The sequence below is a fragment of the Pipistrellus kuhlii genome, unplaced genomic scaffold (genome assembly GCF_014108245.1).
Source record: "Pipistrellus kuhlii isolate mPipKuh1 unplaced genomic scaffold, mPipKuh1.p scaffold_m20_p_1, whole genome shotgun sequence".
Classification (NCBI taxonomy): Eukaryota; Metazoa; Chordata; class Mammalia; order Chiroptera; family Vespertilionidae; genus Pipistrellus; species Pipistrellus kuhlii.
Window position 1 is genome coordinate 167,933,170 of NW_023425404.1, and position 17,005 is coordinate 167,950,174.

A 17,005-nucleotide genomic window follows, 5' to 3' on the forward strand; every position below is an offset into this window, starting at 1 on the left:
GCTTTCTGGTACAAGGGGGAAAGAAGGGATGAAGGAAGGATGAATAAAACATGAGATAGTCAGGAATCAGGGAAATCTCTTTCAGAACAATGAGCACAAAGACAGGAAGGTGAGACACGGAGGGAGTCCGGGAGCGAAGAAGAGATGGGGTGTCAAAGCAAGCTGCCCGGGCCTCAGCCCGGAGGGGCACTGGATTGTGGGAAATGTGTGCAGGCTTCGGGAGCAGCAAGCGGGAGTTCAGTAAACAACGGTAACAGTCAGACCAGACAGGACAGCTACAGGCCTGCGGGGGGGTGCTGGAGGCCCACCTCTGGGCCAGGTGTTAACCTGCTGGTTGCTGGACTGCCAGGGTTGTCAAGGAAGACTTAGCACAGTAGGGTGCTGGGGGAGGAAAGCATTCAGAGGGTCGGGAGAGGTGAGTACAGAGTATGTCTGAATTTTACCAACCAATACAGCCAAACTGATGTGTAGCAGCTGAATTCCAGTTCTGTCTATTGTTTAAAACATCAAAAGGCAAAAGCTAATAAAAACTTTCAACTTTCTAGTCAACTTATATACACAGGGTGGGCAAAAGTAGGTTTAAGTTGTTCATATGGAAAATAATACAATAATTAATAAGTAGCAATACAAGAATAAACTCTGTGTTATGCATATTCACAATTGTAATCATATTTTTGCCCCACCCCATAAAATACTTTAGAGATTTAGTTGAAATACAGTCAAATGTGGTGCTAGCCAGTCTGGCTCAGTGGATAGAGCATCGGCCCTCAGACTGAAAGGTCCTGGGTTCGATTCCAGTCAAGGGCACCTGCCTTGGTTTTAGGCTTGATCCCTGCCTGGCCAGTTGGGGTATGTGTGTGGGAGGCAACTAATTGGTATGTCTCTTTCCCATCGATGTTTCTCTCTCTCTCTTCCTTTCACTCTCTCTAAAAATGGGAAAAAAAAAGCACTCTCAGATGAGGATTGAAAAAAGAAAAGAAAAAGAAATACAGTCAAATGTGTTCTTAAAGCGTATTAATTAAAAATATTATATTAATTTAATAATGCCTATAGTTTTGTTAAATAATATATCTGGAAATACAAAAATATTCAATTCTGATATTTTATAAATCAAAAATATTCTAATTGTTTTAAATAATTATCCTAATTTTCTCTTCTCACTCTTTCTGAAACTTATATTAGTAATATATCAGACTCAATGTAATATTCTCCACTTTTTTTATTTCTCTCACCACTGCCCATCCTTTTGTTTTTAATTTTTTTTGGGGGGTGGGAAATTTCTGCAACTTTATCTTCCAACAGTTTTATGGAACTACATGACACTTAAATGATTAATTGCCAAGAATTATTTTTTATTCTCTGAATGATAGCAATCTGCTTTTTTTCATGTGCACAGTATCTTTCTCTTATCTCTGAGGATATTTTCTTTGAAGTCTTCTTCCGCTCCCTGCCTTACTTCCAAGTTCTCCGAGTTCCCCTTTCCTGCTCTTCTTCTCTTGGGTTGCTGCTTTTCATGCTGGATGCTTTAATCAAATGTCTACTGATTCTTAGCTGTCCGTTCTTACTTAACAACTAGAGGCCTGGTGCACAGGATTCGTGCACCAGTGGGAGCGTGGCCTGTGTGGATTGGCCTCCTGGTCAGCTGAGTGGCTTGGATCTGCCCTCTGAATGGCTGTTCATGGGTCCAGCATCTTACGTGGAGCCGGAGCACTCGCCTCTCCAGGGGACCCGGTCGGGGCTGGGCCCAGGGACAACAGCACCGAGAGGCAGCGGAGTAGGCCTCAGTCCTGCAGCAGCCATGAACCTGCCTCCCAACCTCTGGGGTCAGCTCTGCAAGCCCAGTGGCGGCACTGTACAGCCTGCAGGCACCAGGTGGTGGCAGCAGGGAGTGAGGAGGAGGAGGAGCCTGGGGCGAGGAGATGGTGATCACAGGCTGGGTTCCTGCCTGTTGGCCGGTGTTCGCAGCGAGCAGCCGCTCATCTGGGTCAGCCTAGCGGCACTCCCACTGTGGGAGCACACTGACCACCAGGGGCAACTCCTGCGTTGAGCGTCTGCCCCCTGGTGGTCAGTGCGTGTCATAGCGACTGGTTGAACAGTTGTTCCGCTGGGTCACTGGGGTTTTATTAAATAGGATGAAGCACTAAATATGAACTGGTAGGCTTTGCAATAGAGTATTTAGGCAAAAAACTACCTGTTTGTTTAAAGAAAAATGTAGCACATTAGTTAGGCTACCGGCTAAGTTGCTACATCCAAGAGGTCCCCAGACAGAACAACTCAAACAAGATAAGATTTTTTCTTTCTCTTTTAAGATTCCATAGTTGATGGGTGGTGCTGCAGAGGCAGATACTGCTGCTCTTCCTATTCTATTTGCTGCTCCACGGTCCCCAGGGTCCTGTCCTTGCCTCTCCAGCATCTCACCCACACCCTACCCTTAAAGGGCAGAGAGAAAGGGGAAGATAAGCACGTTCCTTTTAAAGCAGCAAAGCAGAAGCTGCTCATACCACTGATAAGAATTCAGTTAGTAGTCTAACCTCACTGCAGGGGAACGAACCTGGGGGAGATAGTCCTATCTAGGCAGCCAGGTTCCTTGCCAAAACGTGGGGGTGTTCTATTAGTAAAAAGGATAAGAGTCAGAACAAAATGGGGGACATCAGCGTCTTCCCCGGCTTAGGGCCTCTCCAATGCCAGTATCTCCAGGTTTTTATCTGGGGTGGGTCATTTTCTCTAGAGACAGATCCTTCACCTTCTTCTGCACGTCCAGGCTGCTGGTCCTCGCTGTCTTGGTGTCCAACCTCAAGTTCCACGTTCCAGCCTCCTCTGGGCTTGAAATCTGAGAGTCTGCTGACCTCTGCTCTACCTCCTCCAACGAACAAACTTCTGATTTTATGTGGGGGTGGAGGAGGCCTGGCGATGTGTGCAATGGGGTACAACTGCTCCTCGGACAGACTTTCTCCTGACCTCCCCATTCTCAGCTTCCCACCCCACCCCTGTCTCCACTGGTCTCCGATGCCCTTATTTTTAAGCTGTTCACGGGTTCTTTGGGTACCTGCATTGTGGGAACTTTTTGCTCTCTTAGCACTCCTCTGTCACTTTTCAATCTTCACGAATCCTAGCATCCTCCAAAAGTGACATCTGCCTTCCTGGTTCTCGTTCTCTTTGTTGGAAAAAGAGGAGGAAGTGAAAATGGCTTTGCTATCTTGAAACTAAAAATAATTTTTTTTTTCATCTGTCCATGATGCTATCACTGGAAATTTTATCTCATGCCACAAACATCCATTTGCTTAAAATAAGAACAGTTTTATTTTTCCGTTCATCCTGTGGGTATATGCTCATGATTCTCCACAAAGTAACCACTAATTGTATTTCATTTTAAAGTGATTTTTAAAAGGCTTAGTTGTAATGATATTTAAGACTAGCAATGGTGAAGTAATTTCCCACTCCCACCCCCCAAAATATTTACTAGATCTATATTGAATTTCTTTGCTTCTTTTGTCAAACAACATCCATAAACAGAGAAACCATTGGTGACAGAGGTAATCATGGGCCCTTGCATCTTTCCTAAACAATTCTATGCGATCCAAAATAAAGTAATTGAGAGAGCGCTCTGTAAAATAAAAGGTTTTTAAAGAACTGCAGATAAGTCAACTCTCTTTGTTCTGAAAGGTAATTTTTGGGAACAAAACTTTATTTTTTTTATTTTAAAAAAATATTTTATTGATTTTTTTACAGAGAGGAAGGGAGAGGGATAGAGTTAGAAACATCGATCAGCTGTCTCCTGCACACCGCCCACTGGGGACATGCCCGCAACTAAGGTACTTGTCCATGACCAGAATCGAACCTGGGACCCTTCAGTCCGCAGGCCAACGCTCTATCCACTGAGCCAAACCATTCAAGGTGGGAACAAAACTTTATATAAAAACTATAATTTGGCATAAAAAAAAACCCCACAACAACACACTCTCTTTCATTTTCTTATTTGTTCATGGTACACCGTCTTCAGCTTCTCCCTCTTGCTACCTCCTCCTACTCATCCTTCGAAACTAATTTCCGGTGTCAGCTCCTCCAGGAAGCCTTCCTTGACCGCCTCTCAGAGCTCTCCCAAAGGCTGACCAGGTGCTGCACCGGGCGTTCCCTTTAAGTATATCTGCTGACATAGTCACCAGTTTACTTGCTAAACTGCGGGCTCCTAGAGGACAAAGGTCCGTGTCTTATTTATCTTTACATTCCTGGCATCTATAAATCATGCCTGCAACACAGCAGCTGCTAGTTATATATTCACTTATTGGATGAAAAAGAGAAATGCTGGTTTTCAACTGGAAGTAAAAATCCCTCAATGAAGTCAGAAGCAGAGGAACCAGGAGGAATAATTCACCGTGGTTACTTTCTTTTTTTCTTTTTAAATATATTTTATTGATTTTGTACAGAGAGGAAGGGAGAGACATAGAAAGTTAGAAACATCAATGAGAGAGAGTCATCAATCAGCTGCCTCTTGCACACCCCCTACTGGGGATATGCCCGCAACCAAGATACATGCCCTTGACTGGAATCGAACCTGGGACCCTTCAGTCCCCAAGCCGACGCTCTATCCATTGAGCCAAACCGGTTTCGGCCACCGTGGTTACTTTCAATCACTCATTCCCTCAGTGGCTAAATACTGACTGAGCCAAGGAATAGAAAAACTCAAGTAAATGGAATTTCAGAAGTAGATATACTAGTACCTTGGGAGATTTAAGCCATTGGCTTGCTGGACAAATAAAGAGATGCATAAACTTGTACTTTCGGTGTCTGTATTAGTCAAGGCCTTTGGTTGCAATAGATGGAGATCCACCAGGTTAAAAATGGGGGTTAATGAAACCAGAAAACACACAAGTTCTATCCCGAGCAGTCACAGAGAGGAGAAGAGCCACAGAAGGTGAGCATTTCAGTCTGCCCTTTTCCATATGGGCACTTGGAAGAAAAAGGCAGCTGCCCTATCGTGGACTCTGACCTGTAGATCTGTTTTCATTTGGGGGAGGCAACAAACGTTATACTCTGAGACGATTTCTGTTGCTGCCAGTGGTTCACTGTGGAAATTGTGACACTTTCACAAATGTGCAGGATAATCTCTCTTAAGAAGCCACATAAAGAGATACACCAAACGAACGGCAGACCAGTCACACTATTATTGTTCCAGGCAAGGGGAGGTGAAGGAATAAAGTCCAAATTTCATGAGGTGTACCTTTATATACGAGGAGCACTCAGGCTACTTGGCAACCAACCGAAGAGCCAATTTGCACTGCTGGTAGGTGGGCAAGGTGAGGAGGGCCTCACCAGGACAGACGTGAATGCCCCCAGGGGCCGTCAGAGAGTTTTGAGGTCAGCAAAGAGTTGCTCTGCCCAAACTCAAATTCTCCAATAGTCCTTACAAACTCCTGGCACTTATAGTCCAATTGTCCCCTTGTTTCTCCACATGCTTCTCTTAATAAGTCCCTCTGCAACTCCATTTACTGACGAGATAGTGAGTCATGAATCAAAAGTTATATTGAATCCAATTCTTTGCACCTAAGGTCCATTTCTCTTATACGTTGTTATAGCACCTTACATGCAAATAAATGGACCTTAGGTGCAAAAACACAGACTAATCATACTCATCATTGGTTCATGCCTGGCTCTCCTTATTTATTCTTACAAAGAAATTAAAACATAATAATTGTGTGTTTTTTTAATAAAAAGAAATTAGACTAAAAAGGGAATTAGACTCTACAAATAACTCTTCAATTTGCCTTTTTTATTTTATAATATACTAGAGGCTCGATGCACGAAAATTAGTGCAAGAGTAGGCCTTCTTTCCCCTGGCTGCCGGCACCAGCTTCCCTCTGGCACCCAGGACCAGGCTGGCTTCCCTCCAGCCCCAGCCTCATCAGGACATCCAGAAGATGTCTGGTCTAATTAGCATATCACCCTTTTATTATTATAGATCATAGATACATTATATTTAATATAGCATATCTCTCCAGGTGATAGTTGGGTTTTAACTCATTCTTTCTACTTGCTGTACTATAATTTATTTAACTTTCTCCCATTAATGAATATCCAGGTTGTTCCAGTTTTTTCTTTTACATCACTACAAGCAATACTCAAATAAATATTCTCGTTCATTTATCTTCGGGTGCTGATGCTTTTATTTCTATAACAAATTCCAAAGAAGAATGGCATTGCTGGGACAGAGTGTACTTCCATTTAATGTAAAAGTTACAGCAATTCATATTCCCATCAGCAATGTTTGAGATTTCCCTGAGCCCTGAACAAGCTACATTCTCCCCACTGGGTAGAAAATGGTCTCAACATTATGCACTTTTTATGTTTAACATACAAACTACATATCATATATTAAAACTTTTTTTTTGCCTTTATACTTTCTTTTAAAAATATATATATTTTTAATTGATTTTACAGAGAGGAAGGGAGAAGAATAGAGTTAGAAACAGTGATCAGCTGCCTCCTGCACGCCCCCCACTGGGGATGTGCCCACAACCAAGGTACATGCCCTTGATCAGAATCGAACCTGGGACCCTTCAGTCCGCAGACTGACGCTCTGTCCACTGAGCCAAACTGGCTAGGGCCCTTTACACTTCCTAATGGCATATTTTGCAGCACAAAAGTTTTAAATTTGAGATGGTCAAATGTATCAATCTTTTCCTTTGTTTTAAAAGCTGAATATACTGCCAGTGGATTAGCACTTGAGAGCATGGGAGTGGTTAAACAGACTCGTCTGGACAGGTTGTCCTTTCAACGTTGAGCACCTGAAGTATGACCTTCAGGTAGCACCTGGCTGCCACTGTCCAGGAGACTGCACACTCTGTGGCTGGGTTCTAGGAGTGGTTTGCCTGGTACCGTTGTTCAAAAGGACCAATTCCATTCCCCTAAGAACTCAGCTGTGCTGATGGGAATGTGAGCTGGTATTTAATGAGTCGGCAGCACTACAAAACATGCTAACCTATTTCTTGTCCCCCCCACTAAGGAAACAAAAAGAATCTTTCCATAGACACCTCACAAAATGCAAGTTTCTAAGTTCTGCAATTTCATCTTTCCTAAACAGAATCCTTTAGTGGTTTATGCAAATCCAGGCAGCTTCAGCTTTAGAGGTCTTATCTGTTTTTGATGAAAGCCATGACTTGACAAATGCCCCATGATTTATTGCTTTATGGCATCTGGTCAAATATGAATTAATAAGAGCTTTTACAATTTCTTACCCTACTCCCCTTGTATCTTTCCAAGACCATAATCTTGCATTTATTTTTCTTTTTTCTCCTTTCCTCTCATTTCCCATCCTTTATATTTTATGCAGATTTTAAGTTAACTGATTTAGGGCCCATACTAATTATACCGTATTTTTCGGACCATAAGACGCACTTTTTTCCCCCCAGAAGTGGGGGGAAAAAGTCCCTGCGTCTTATGGTCCAAATATAGCCTACACATATACTTTTTTAAAAAAAGTTTTTTTACTTGCCCGGCTCTGTGTGGTCTCTGTGTGCTTGCCCGGCTCTAAAATGATTCTAAATGCTGCTGTTTACTTTACAGGGTTGATTACATGTGTTTATGACTGTGATGTTGGGTTTTAATGCACATAAAATATTTTAGGACACTATTTGTTTCAGAATCTTTTTTTCTTCATTTCCCTTCTCTAAAAACTGGTGCGTCTTATGGTCTGGAGCGTCTTATGGTCCGAAAAATACGGTATATGATCAAATGAAAGGCAGATTATATAACTCAGTTATATGTAACTAGAGGATGAGCACATACAACACATAAAAGATTATCAACGTATAGGGTAGTGTGTTAGTCTGATGTGATTCCAACTGCAATTCTTACAGCACTTTATTTATTATTTATTTATTTACTTAGTAAGTCTGCTTTTTATTAACTAAGGCGGGAGGAGTAGGTGGCTCCAATGCCAGGCCTGCCGTGCTCCCCTGGCTTGTAGGTGATGGAGGACTCACCCAGGAAGTGGCCCATCATCTCAGGCTTGATTTCCACCTGACTGAAGAGTTTGCCATTGTACATGCCCTCCATGCTCCCACCTTCTCCAGCAGGATGATCAGTCCCCCAGGGGTGTCTTCACCACCTCAGGCTTTTCCATGGGCTGCGCCTCCTTTTGGCCTAGCGCAGGCGCTTCAGAAGTGAGTGCTGCTTCCTTCGCAGGCCCCGGGTTAGCCTCCGCTGCTGCAGCCGCTACTCAGAAGACATGCCAAGCAGTTGATCGAGATCCAGGCCATGGGAGGTGAACTTCCGCAAGTTCACCTTCTTCCTCTGCTCCACTTCTGCCATCTCATCTGTTCCTCGGAAAGGACAACCCTACAGCACTATTTTATTTTTTAATATATTTTATTGATTTTTTACAGAGAGAAGGGAGAGGGATAGATACCTAGAAATATCGATAAGAGAGAAACATCGACCAGCTGCCTCCTGCACATCCCCCACTGCGGCTGTGCCCGCAACCAAGGTACATGCCCTTGACCGGAATCGAACCTGGGACCTTTCAGTCCGCAGGCCGTAGTTCTATCCACTGAGCCAAACCAGTTTTGGCTACAGCACTATTTTAAATGTGATTTAGAGCATATTGCTTTATCTGCAGTGTTCTCCCATGTAAATTGTGTGCAAACTCACGAAGATGGCATCAACGTGGCAGAATATCAGAAATAAAACACCAGAATGACCATCAGGAACCCAGTGTAAGAGTAATGAACTGTCTTTAAGTGGTGGATCTATTAGCAGATCCGCACCCGCCCCCCCTACTTTTCTATATTTTCTAGGGTGCCTGACCATATTACATTGAACATGCATTTTGATGTGAATTCAAATAGCACCTAACTGAAGATACCTATAATGTTTAGAAGTTATGACAGTCGCCAATTTGCAAGACATTTAGTGACTGGTTGCTGAATGACAGGTGACAGAATTCTATGCCACACATCTAGGACATGCGTATCTGTATTCTTATATTTTGTAGCAACGTCTTAGGCTCATGGAAATCAAAATTGGAAGAGACGTTAGGACTCACTTGGTTCACTTGCTTGCAAATACTTTCAGTTCTAGAAGCCTTTATCTGAAATTTTATATAGAAGCCTACTACATAAAAGTAAGAGACTTAGAACACTGGGAAGAGGCCTTGCGAGCCAGAGCCCTACCTACTTAGCTTTCCAAGGTAAACAGGTTCTAAATGACAAAAAAATCTTTAAGAGACATTGTTTGAAAAGCATCGATTTGACCCAATCCACCCATTCATTTTTCCAGAAAAAGAAGCTCAAGCGAGGCCATAAAGCCAGTTAGCTGCAGAATCAGATCTCCTGACTCTGAGTCTAATCTTTTCCAACACAACACTGCTTTTCAAGTGGCCTCAATGCTCTCCAGACACAGGAACAATGCCTCACGCCCGTCTCCCCCAAGGCCAGCCCAGACAGCAGTGCTAAGAGCATCTTTTTTTAACCCAACAATTGATATATACCTGTTATTCAATTGGAAAAGGAGAGATGACTGCCCAAGGATAATTACATACAGAAAAAGCTATATGTGCTTTTTAAAAAGGAGCTAAGGATCCTTTCAGCCTCCATCCCTAACCTCCTCAGTGGCACCAAGGACATTTCCCAAGACCAATAAGAGGGAGATTAAGAAGTTAAACAACAAAGCAGCTGAGGTATGTAACAGACTGAAAACCAAAAGCAGGAACAAGATGTGTATTGAAGAAACTTCTTCCCGCCCAGAGCAATTAATGTGGTGAACACATGGGAGGGGAAGCAAATTATTTTCAAGCTTTAAAGGGAAGATAAAAGGCATGAAGAAATAATAAGCAGTAAGCCCACAGGGCAAGGGCAAACAGGAGGGCATGTTTTTCTTTCTCCCAAAAGATATTTTTATTGCGCGTAGTAATTGCTCAAAGTCTTACACCGTTCCTTGTTTTCCATCAATTACGGAGAGACAGAATGAGACATCCAGAGGGAAACTGCATAGCAGAGGCATCAATGCAAACAATGGGGATGAAAACGAGATCCCGAAATCTGGTACATGCCTTAGCCCTAGCTAAGTTTACAAAAAGGCAAGTTTTATTCAGAAAGTAGCAGCTGAAACCGGTTTGGCCCAGTGGATAGAGCGTATAGGCCTGCGTATTGAAAGGTCCCGGGTTCAATTCCGGTTAAGGGCACGTACCTTGGTTGCGGGCACATCCCCAGTAGGGGGTGTGCAAGAGGCAGCTGGTCGATGTATCTCTCTCATCGACGCTTCTAACTCTCTATCCCTCTCAATTCCTCTCTGTGTAAAAATCAATAAAATATATTTAAAAAAATAAAAAAAATATTCAGAAGGTAGCCTATACTAGTAGTTCTCTTAGAAATGACAACTATACTGATGATCATGAAGTGGCATTTGTATGGGTGAGGGAACCACTGGGTGTATGTTCACTTAAGTTTGGGAATTTTCTGCTGTGTTGGAGCTCCTTCTCCAGCCTGTACATAGCACAGTACAAGTTCTCTTTGGTCCATTCTTGTGCTACTGGGACAAGCTTGCCTTCTGTCTGGCTTCCCCCAGTTTGCTTCTGTCTGGTTTCCCCCAGTTTGCTCATGCCTCCAAGCATATTCATCCTGATTTACCACTGTCAATGCCACAGCAATTTCTGACATATGTAGAGAACTTTTTTGTATGACTTATAGAACATGTTCTCATTTTACCTTCATGACATCTCTGTGATGGGTACTTGCATGTGACAGATAAGGAAACTGCAACTCCAGGGATGACAATGAAGACTGACACCAAAGCTTCGTGGTTAATAAGTGGCAGGATCAAAATACGAACCTTGAACTTTTGGGTTTTATTCTTCTATTACAACTTTTCACTAAACCACACAGAACACTATCAGATGTTCTTACTGTCTTCTTCTTCTCGAAGTATGATATATATAGTCACCTTTATTATAATTCACAAATACATCAGAAGAGAATTTTTAAAAATTTAGACTTGCATGGGCTTCTGCTTTCTGTTCATTCAGCCATGCAATTGGAAAAACAACTTTGAGGATAAAAAAGCAAAGTATCATTTTAGTTTCAATTTTTTGCATCACACATTCTGAAATGTTTTCTGGGCCTTTGCAAGGACCAATAATGTCTTAATAAAGCTGCCTGGCACTAGCCAGTTTGGCTGTGAGTAGAGTGTAGGCATGCAGACTGAAGGGTCCCAGGTTTGATTCTGGTCAAGGGCATGTACCTCGGTTGCAACCAATAGATGTGTTTCACATTGATGTTTGTCTTTCCCTCTCCCACACTCTCTAAAGACCAGTGGAAAATATCTTCTGGTGAGGATAAAAAACACACACACACACACACAAAAAAAACCAACAACAAAAAACTGCCCACGCTCAGTGCCTTCTGTGATTATTTATAAATTACAATGGGCCATGCGGCCAATGGAACATGCTGTTAGTCTATCAGGTAATACAGATTTGGGAATGAATTTGCATTTCTTTTTCCTTCTACTCCAAAGGGCAGCTACTTATCTCCCCAAAACAGCCATCATTTTAGAGGAACTCAAAAAGCCTTGTTAACTGCCAAAAAGGTGAGGTGGCTCCTCTTCTTTCCCAAATCAGGTTATTTAGAATCTTGACTGAGGCAGACACCAGGAAGTGAGCAAACGTCTCCCCCTAAAAGCCGTTTTCTTGACAAACTCCACAGCCTCAGCGTGGCTCTCCAGTCCCTTCACACCTGGGGCCCTTCCCTGTCTAATCTTCTCCCCCATTTCTCTCCCACATACTCTAGGTCAGGCGTCTTCAAACTACGGCCCGCGGGCCACATGCGGCCCGCAGAGGAGTCTGATCCGGCCCGCCAGGTTTTTTGGGCAGTGAGCGCAGCTGAGGTGTTACAGTAGGAATTAGTAGTTCATATAGTCCGGCCCTCCAGCTCTCTGAGGGACCGTGATCTGGCCCCCACTTTAAAAAGTTTGAGGACGCCTGCAGGTGTTTGTTCATAACAAACCTTTTACCTCGAATGTCCTCCCCTTCTTTTCCTTTTACCAAATTCTATATAGTTTTCAAGGTCAGCAGAATGTTGGAAGATACAATCTTTCAACAAAAGCAATTTATGTCTGAATTACACTTTTTAACATTTCACTATTTTCAATATAATTTTTTGGTAAAACATAGCTGTTATATTATTTGTTATAACACATGAGTTAAATTATTTTATAGTTAATTATTTAATGCATCGAGGTCTTGTTTCTGTTGAATACCAAACCATTTGGTGGTAAAGGGAGGTATTATACACCTCCCTTTAAGAACATGTACTAGTGTTTAGAACAGACTAGGTACTCAATAATAGAAATTAATGATTTTTTCGTGTTTTTGTTCCAATGCAGTGCCTAGCATTATATGAAAACACTAGAGGCCCGGTGCATGAAATTCGTGCACAGTGGTGGTGGGAGGTTCCCTCAGCCCAGCCTATACCCTCTCCAATCCAGGATCCCTCAGAGGATGTCTGACTACTGGATTGGGCCTAAACTGGCAATTGGACATTCCTCTCACAATCTGGTACCACTGGCTTCTAACTGCTTACCTGCCTGCTTGCCTGATTGCCCCTAACTGCCCCCACCCCTGCCAGCCTGGTAACCCCTAACTGCTTCCCTAGCTGGCCTGGTCGCCCCTATCTGCCCTCCCTGCCAGCCTGGTTACTCCTAACTGCCCCCCTGCTGGCCTGGTTGGCCTCAACTGCTCAAACCCCACCCCCCACCCCCCGCTAGACTGGTGACCCTATGCATCCTGCTGTTCAGGCGTTTGGTTGTCCCTCACTAATCCTCCTGCCTGCTTGGTCGCCCCATACAGCCTGCTGTTCAATCGTCCATCTGGTTGTTTCTGTCGTGACAGCCCTAGCTTTTTATATATCAGGAATATCACTGAAATGACTGGGGTAAGGAGAACAAGGCAGAATTTTAATCTTAGACAGACTGGGGTATTTGAAACTAGAAATTCAAACCTGAAACTGGGTACACAGTGAAAGCAGACAAGGAGCAAGGCTGACTCCATGCTCCATGTATAGCTCCTGCTTAAGAAGTTTCAATACTGGGCTAGGACTGATCCACATGTGGAGCTTAAGTAGCCCCTAGGAGGCACAGAAAAGGAGAGGGAGATATGGGCTGTGTCCTATAAAACAGTTACCATCTACAAGACAGTTTGGACATATAATATATAACACATGTGTTGCTGATCATGAAAAATAGCTCTGATTTCAAAATTCCACAATTGTTTTTAAAAATAAAATTTTATTGAGACACAACCACACCCATTTGTGCAAGCACTACCTAAGGCTACTGCTGCACTATAAGGCTGGAGTTGAATAGTTGCAACAGACCTTAAAATATCTGGCCTTGTACAGACATTTGCTGACCTGTGCTCTAAAATCTAGTTCTGCTTTCCAAAAGGAGATTTCAAAGCAATTTTTGGCAAGGAAGACCCAGAAGCAGTCACTGATTCAGAAAGGCCAGAATATTTCCTTTTGTTACTGATGAGCCATTGCTCTGGCTATGAACCCATCGCTTTACCATTTGGCCTTACTGTATCTATCTGTGATGCTCAGATTATTCTACCCATTTCTGTGTCTTGGGTCTGAAATTTTCTAGCATTTGTGTACTGTGTGTAGCTATGGTTATTCCTTAATGCTCATGTCCATATGAAATGTTAGGATAGAAAAAGAATGTGTTATTTATACAATGGTCAGTAAAAGTAGTTATAGCAACAACCTGCTTAATGCCCATAGGGAAGAAGCAGAATTTATACAAGTATATCTTTGACAGTATGTTTACCGATTTCAGTGGATTCCTTTCTTAAATGGATTTCATAAATTTTCTCTTATCAACAGAGTATATAAAATGTAATTTTACCTTAAACAATAATAATTATGATTATTTTTGCTGACTCAAAATCATCATAATGAAATTATCGCATTACAGCCCTCTGGGGCTACTAAGGAATTGAGGCTAACTGAGCTAACATAAAATAGCCAAGAAAACTGATTTCATAGTACTTTTATCTGCTTTTCTCTTTCCTTCACTCTTAGGAGCCATTCTGCAGTGGAATGACAAGACTGGAAGATGTGATCTAAATAAACTACCAATCTTTTGCTGAAATCCCTCAATTAAAAAAAAAAGTGCCCATCTAATGGAATGGTCTTTGTCTTGGTCTGGTCAGGTTGCTATAATAAAATTACCATAAACTGTGTGGCTTATAAACAACAGAAATTTATTTCTCTCTTTTCTATAGGCTGTAAATTTGAGATCAGGATGCCAGCATGGTGGGGTGAGGGCCCTCCCATTTTAGTCTCACAGAGTAGAAGGGGCAAGGGATCTCTGTAGGGTCTCATTTATGAAGGCACTAATAATCCCACTTATGAAGGCTCTGCCTCATGACCAAATCATCTCCCAAAGGCCCTGCTTCCCTAAACCATTACCTTGGGCATTAGGATTTCAACATATGGATCTGGGGAGAAGACACAAACATTCAGACCACAGCAGTCTGGTCTAGTTTAATTAACCAAATCACAAAACAGTTACAATGTGCTCCTCTAGTCCAGTCATAATGTTATTCAGAGATGATTAAGACATGCTTTCTGTGCTTATGAAGCATAAGATTCCTATCTTGGTAGAAAGTCCAATGTTCTCATATAAGATTGTATGTGGATAAGAAGGGCCCACTTCTCACAGCTTCCCATTTTGCTCATTCACCTCTATGTGATAAAGCCATTTCGCTTTCAGGGCTCCATCACACATTTGCTATATTTTCTCATGACATTGAGAAATGTCTAAATAGGTAAGAAGAAAGTTCATAAAAAAAAATTCTGGAAAAATAAAAAAGAAGAAGAAAGTTCATGAGCGGTCAGTACACTTGCTTTCCAGGATCAGGGTTTTGCCTCACAAAAGCTTTGTGATGTGGTTTCCAAGCGTAAGTACCAGCTGAAAATGAAAGCTTTTTGTGTTATACCAAAATACCTCAAAGAATCATTTTACAAAAATGAATGTCCTCGTCTTAAATTACTTGCTAAAGGTCCAAGAGGACATTAAGTAGACTTCGACATGACATTCCCACTGCACCAATTTAAAATTCCTGTCTCCATTTCACAATAATGAGCTAAAATGTTTTATTACCTAATAAAGCATGGTAAGCCCAGCTGTAAGATTTTTCCTTTATAAGAAGAAATTACCACATCATGATTCAAAATCAAATATAACACAAAGAATATGGGGTTCCTGGGAAAGAAAAAGATGAAGGGAGAGAAGAGAGATGAATGAAAGAGTTAAGAAGAAAGGGTTCAGGAAGGCAGAGAAAAATGGAGGCAAAAAAAAAAAAAAAGGATAGGATCAAGAAGAGAAAGACATAAGAGATAGGTATGGAATCAAGGTGTCTTTTTCAAAACGTACAATGTTGTAAGAAGATCACAAATGAAAGACTATGTACTTAGTTTCCTTACAAGAAGGGTGTGAAGAGCCTCAGGTTTAGTCTTCCAACTCTCCATAGATCTGATACCGACTGATCACATCTGGCTCCTAGCTCCAGGGCAAAGGAAGCAGGTATGTCACCTGCTGCCAGGTAGTGCTGGAAAAGCTGGGCTTATGACAAAAGCATCTGTGTGGTAAAATAGTCCATCAATGAGGAAATAACAGGTTTGAACCAGGATTAAGTACGTGGAAGGTGTAGCCAACACAATAGAAAGGAATTAGATGGATAAAAGACTGGGATAGAGTAGGTTAAATCACTATTTACAGGTGATAAGATGAAAAACCCAAGGAAGTCAACTACTAAAACAGAACAGAATTTAGCAAGTCTGATAGAGTATGAATCAAGGCCATTAATAAATAACGAAAAGATGTAATAGATGAAAATACATCAGTTATTATAGTGAAAACAACAAAATACATAGGAATAAACTTAATGAGAATCTGAAGGAAATTTATGAAGAAAACGTCAATACACTTCTAAAGGACAGGCAAGTGACTAAAAGGAAGACATACCATGATACCAGGAAGATATCATTCTCCTTAATTTAACCTAGAAGTCAAATGCCAATGACAATAAATAAGAATAGCAAGGAAAGCGCTGGGGAAAAAAGAGTAATAAATGGAAACTAGCCCTATCAAATATTAAGATATTTTATAGATCCTCAATAATCATAACATTATTGCATGAATTATAGATTGATGAATAGAGCAGAATAAAAAGCCCCCAAATAAATCCAAATACATTTTGGGTTTTTATATATAATATGAATGGCATCTTAAATCAGTGAGGAAGACAGACCATTAAAAATAATTGGTTGGGATAGCTGTGTAGACAACCGGAAAAAGAAAAATTTGGAACCATATTCACACTCTACACCAAGATAAAATCCAAGTGGAGCAAAGATTGAAATGTTAAAAATGGAAGAACACACCATCTATGAAGTAATCTTAAAACAAAATTGAATCTAAATTTGATAGCATTTGGCTTGATCCAACTACCAATTTAAAGAAAATACTGAGGTCAGAGGAACACTATATTGCAGGAATGCAAACAGCAAAATCCAGACTGTGGAGACTCTATGGACATATTCATGGTGGAATACTCCAGTAAAAAACACTACAAAGAGTATGTCTGGTAGACATATTTGTTATAAGGGGGGAAATATAGATGAACATATTCTTGAATATTCATAAAAATATTTCTAGAGAGATTCACAGAAAATTAAAGCTGTAGTATCTTGGAACAGGAGAAATTGTCATGAGAAATATGGTAGTAAGAAGAGTTCACTTTAAATTTACAAACTTTTGAAATTTTGACGTATAGAAATTCATTACCTATTTAAAAATTAAGAAAAATAAAACCTTTAAAAAACAAATGAACTTAAAAAAAGCAGCAACTCTCAACCTTGTAATGACCATGATAAAAGCTCCTGGGTGGAAAAGTTACTGAAGAGGTTAACAGCAAGCAGCCAAGGAATAGTGAGCACCTGAACTAAGGTAA

General features: G+C 41.5%; 1 protein-coding gene and 1 pseudogene across 3 annotated transcripts in view; both read right to left on the bottom strand.

Moving 5' to 3' along the window:
- The window catches only part of CRACD (capping protein inhibiting regulator of actin dynamics), a 154,086-nt gene that overhangs the window by 66,969 nt on the left and 70,112 nt on the right, over nucleotides 1-17,005 (bottom strand). The window lies entirely within an intron of this gene.
- On the bottom strand, nucleotides 7,745-8,316 carry LOC118709168 (annotated as a pseudogene).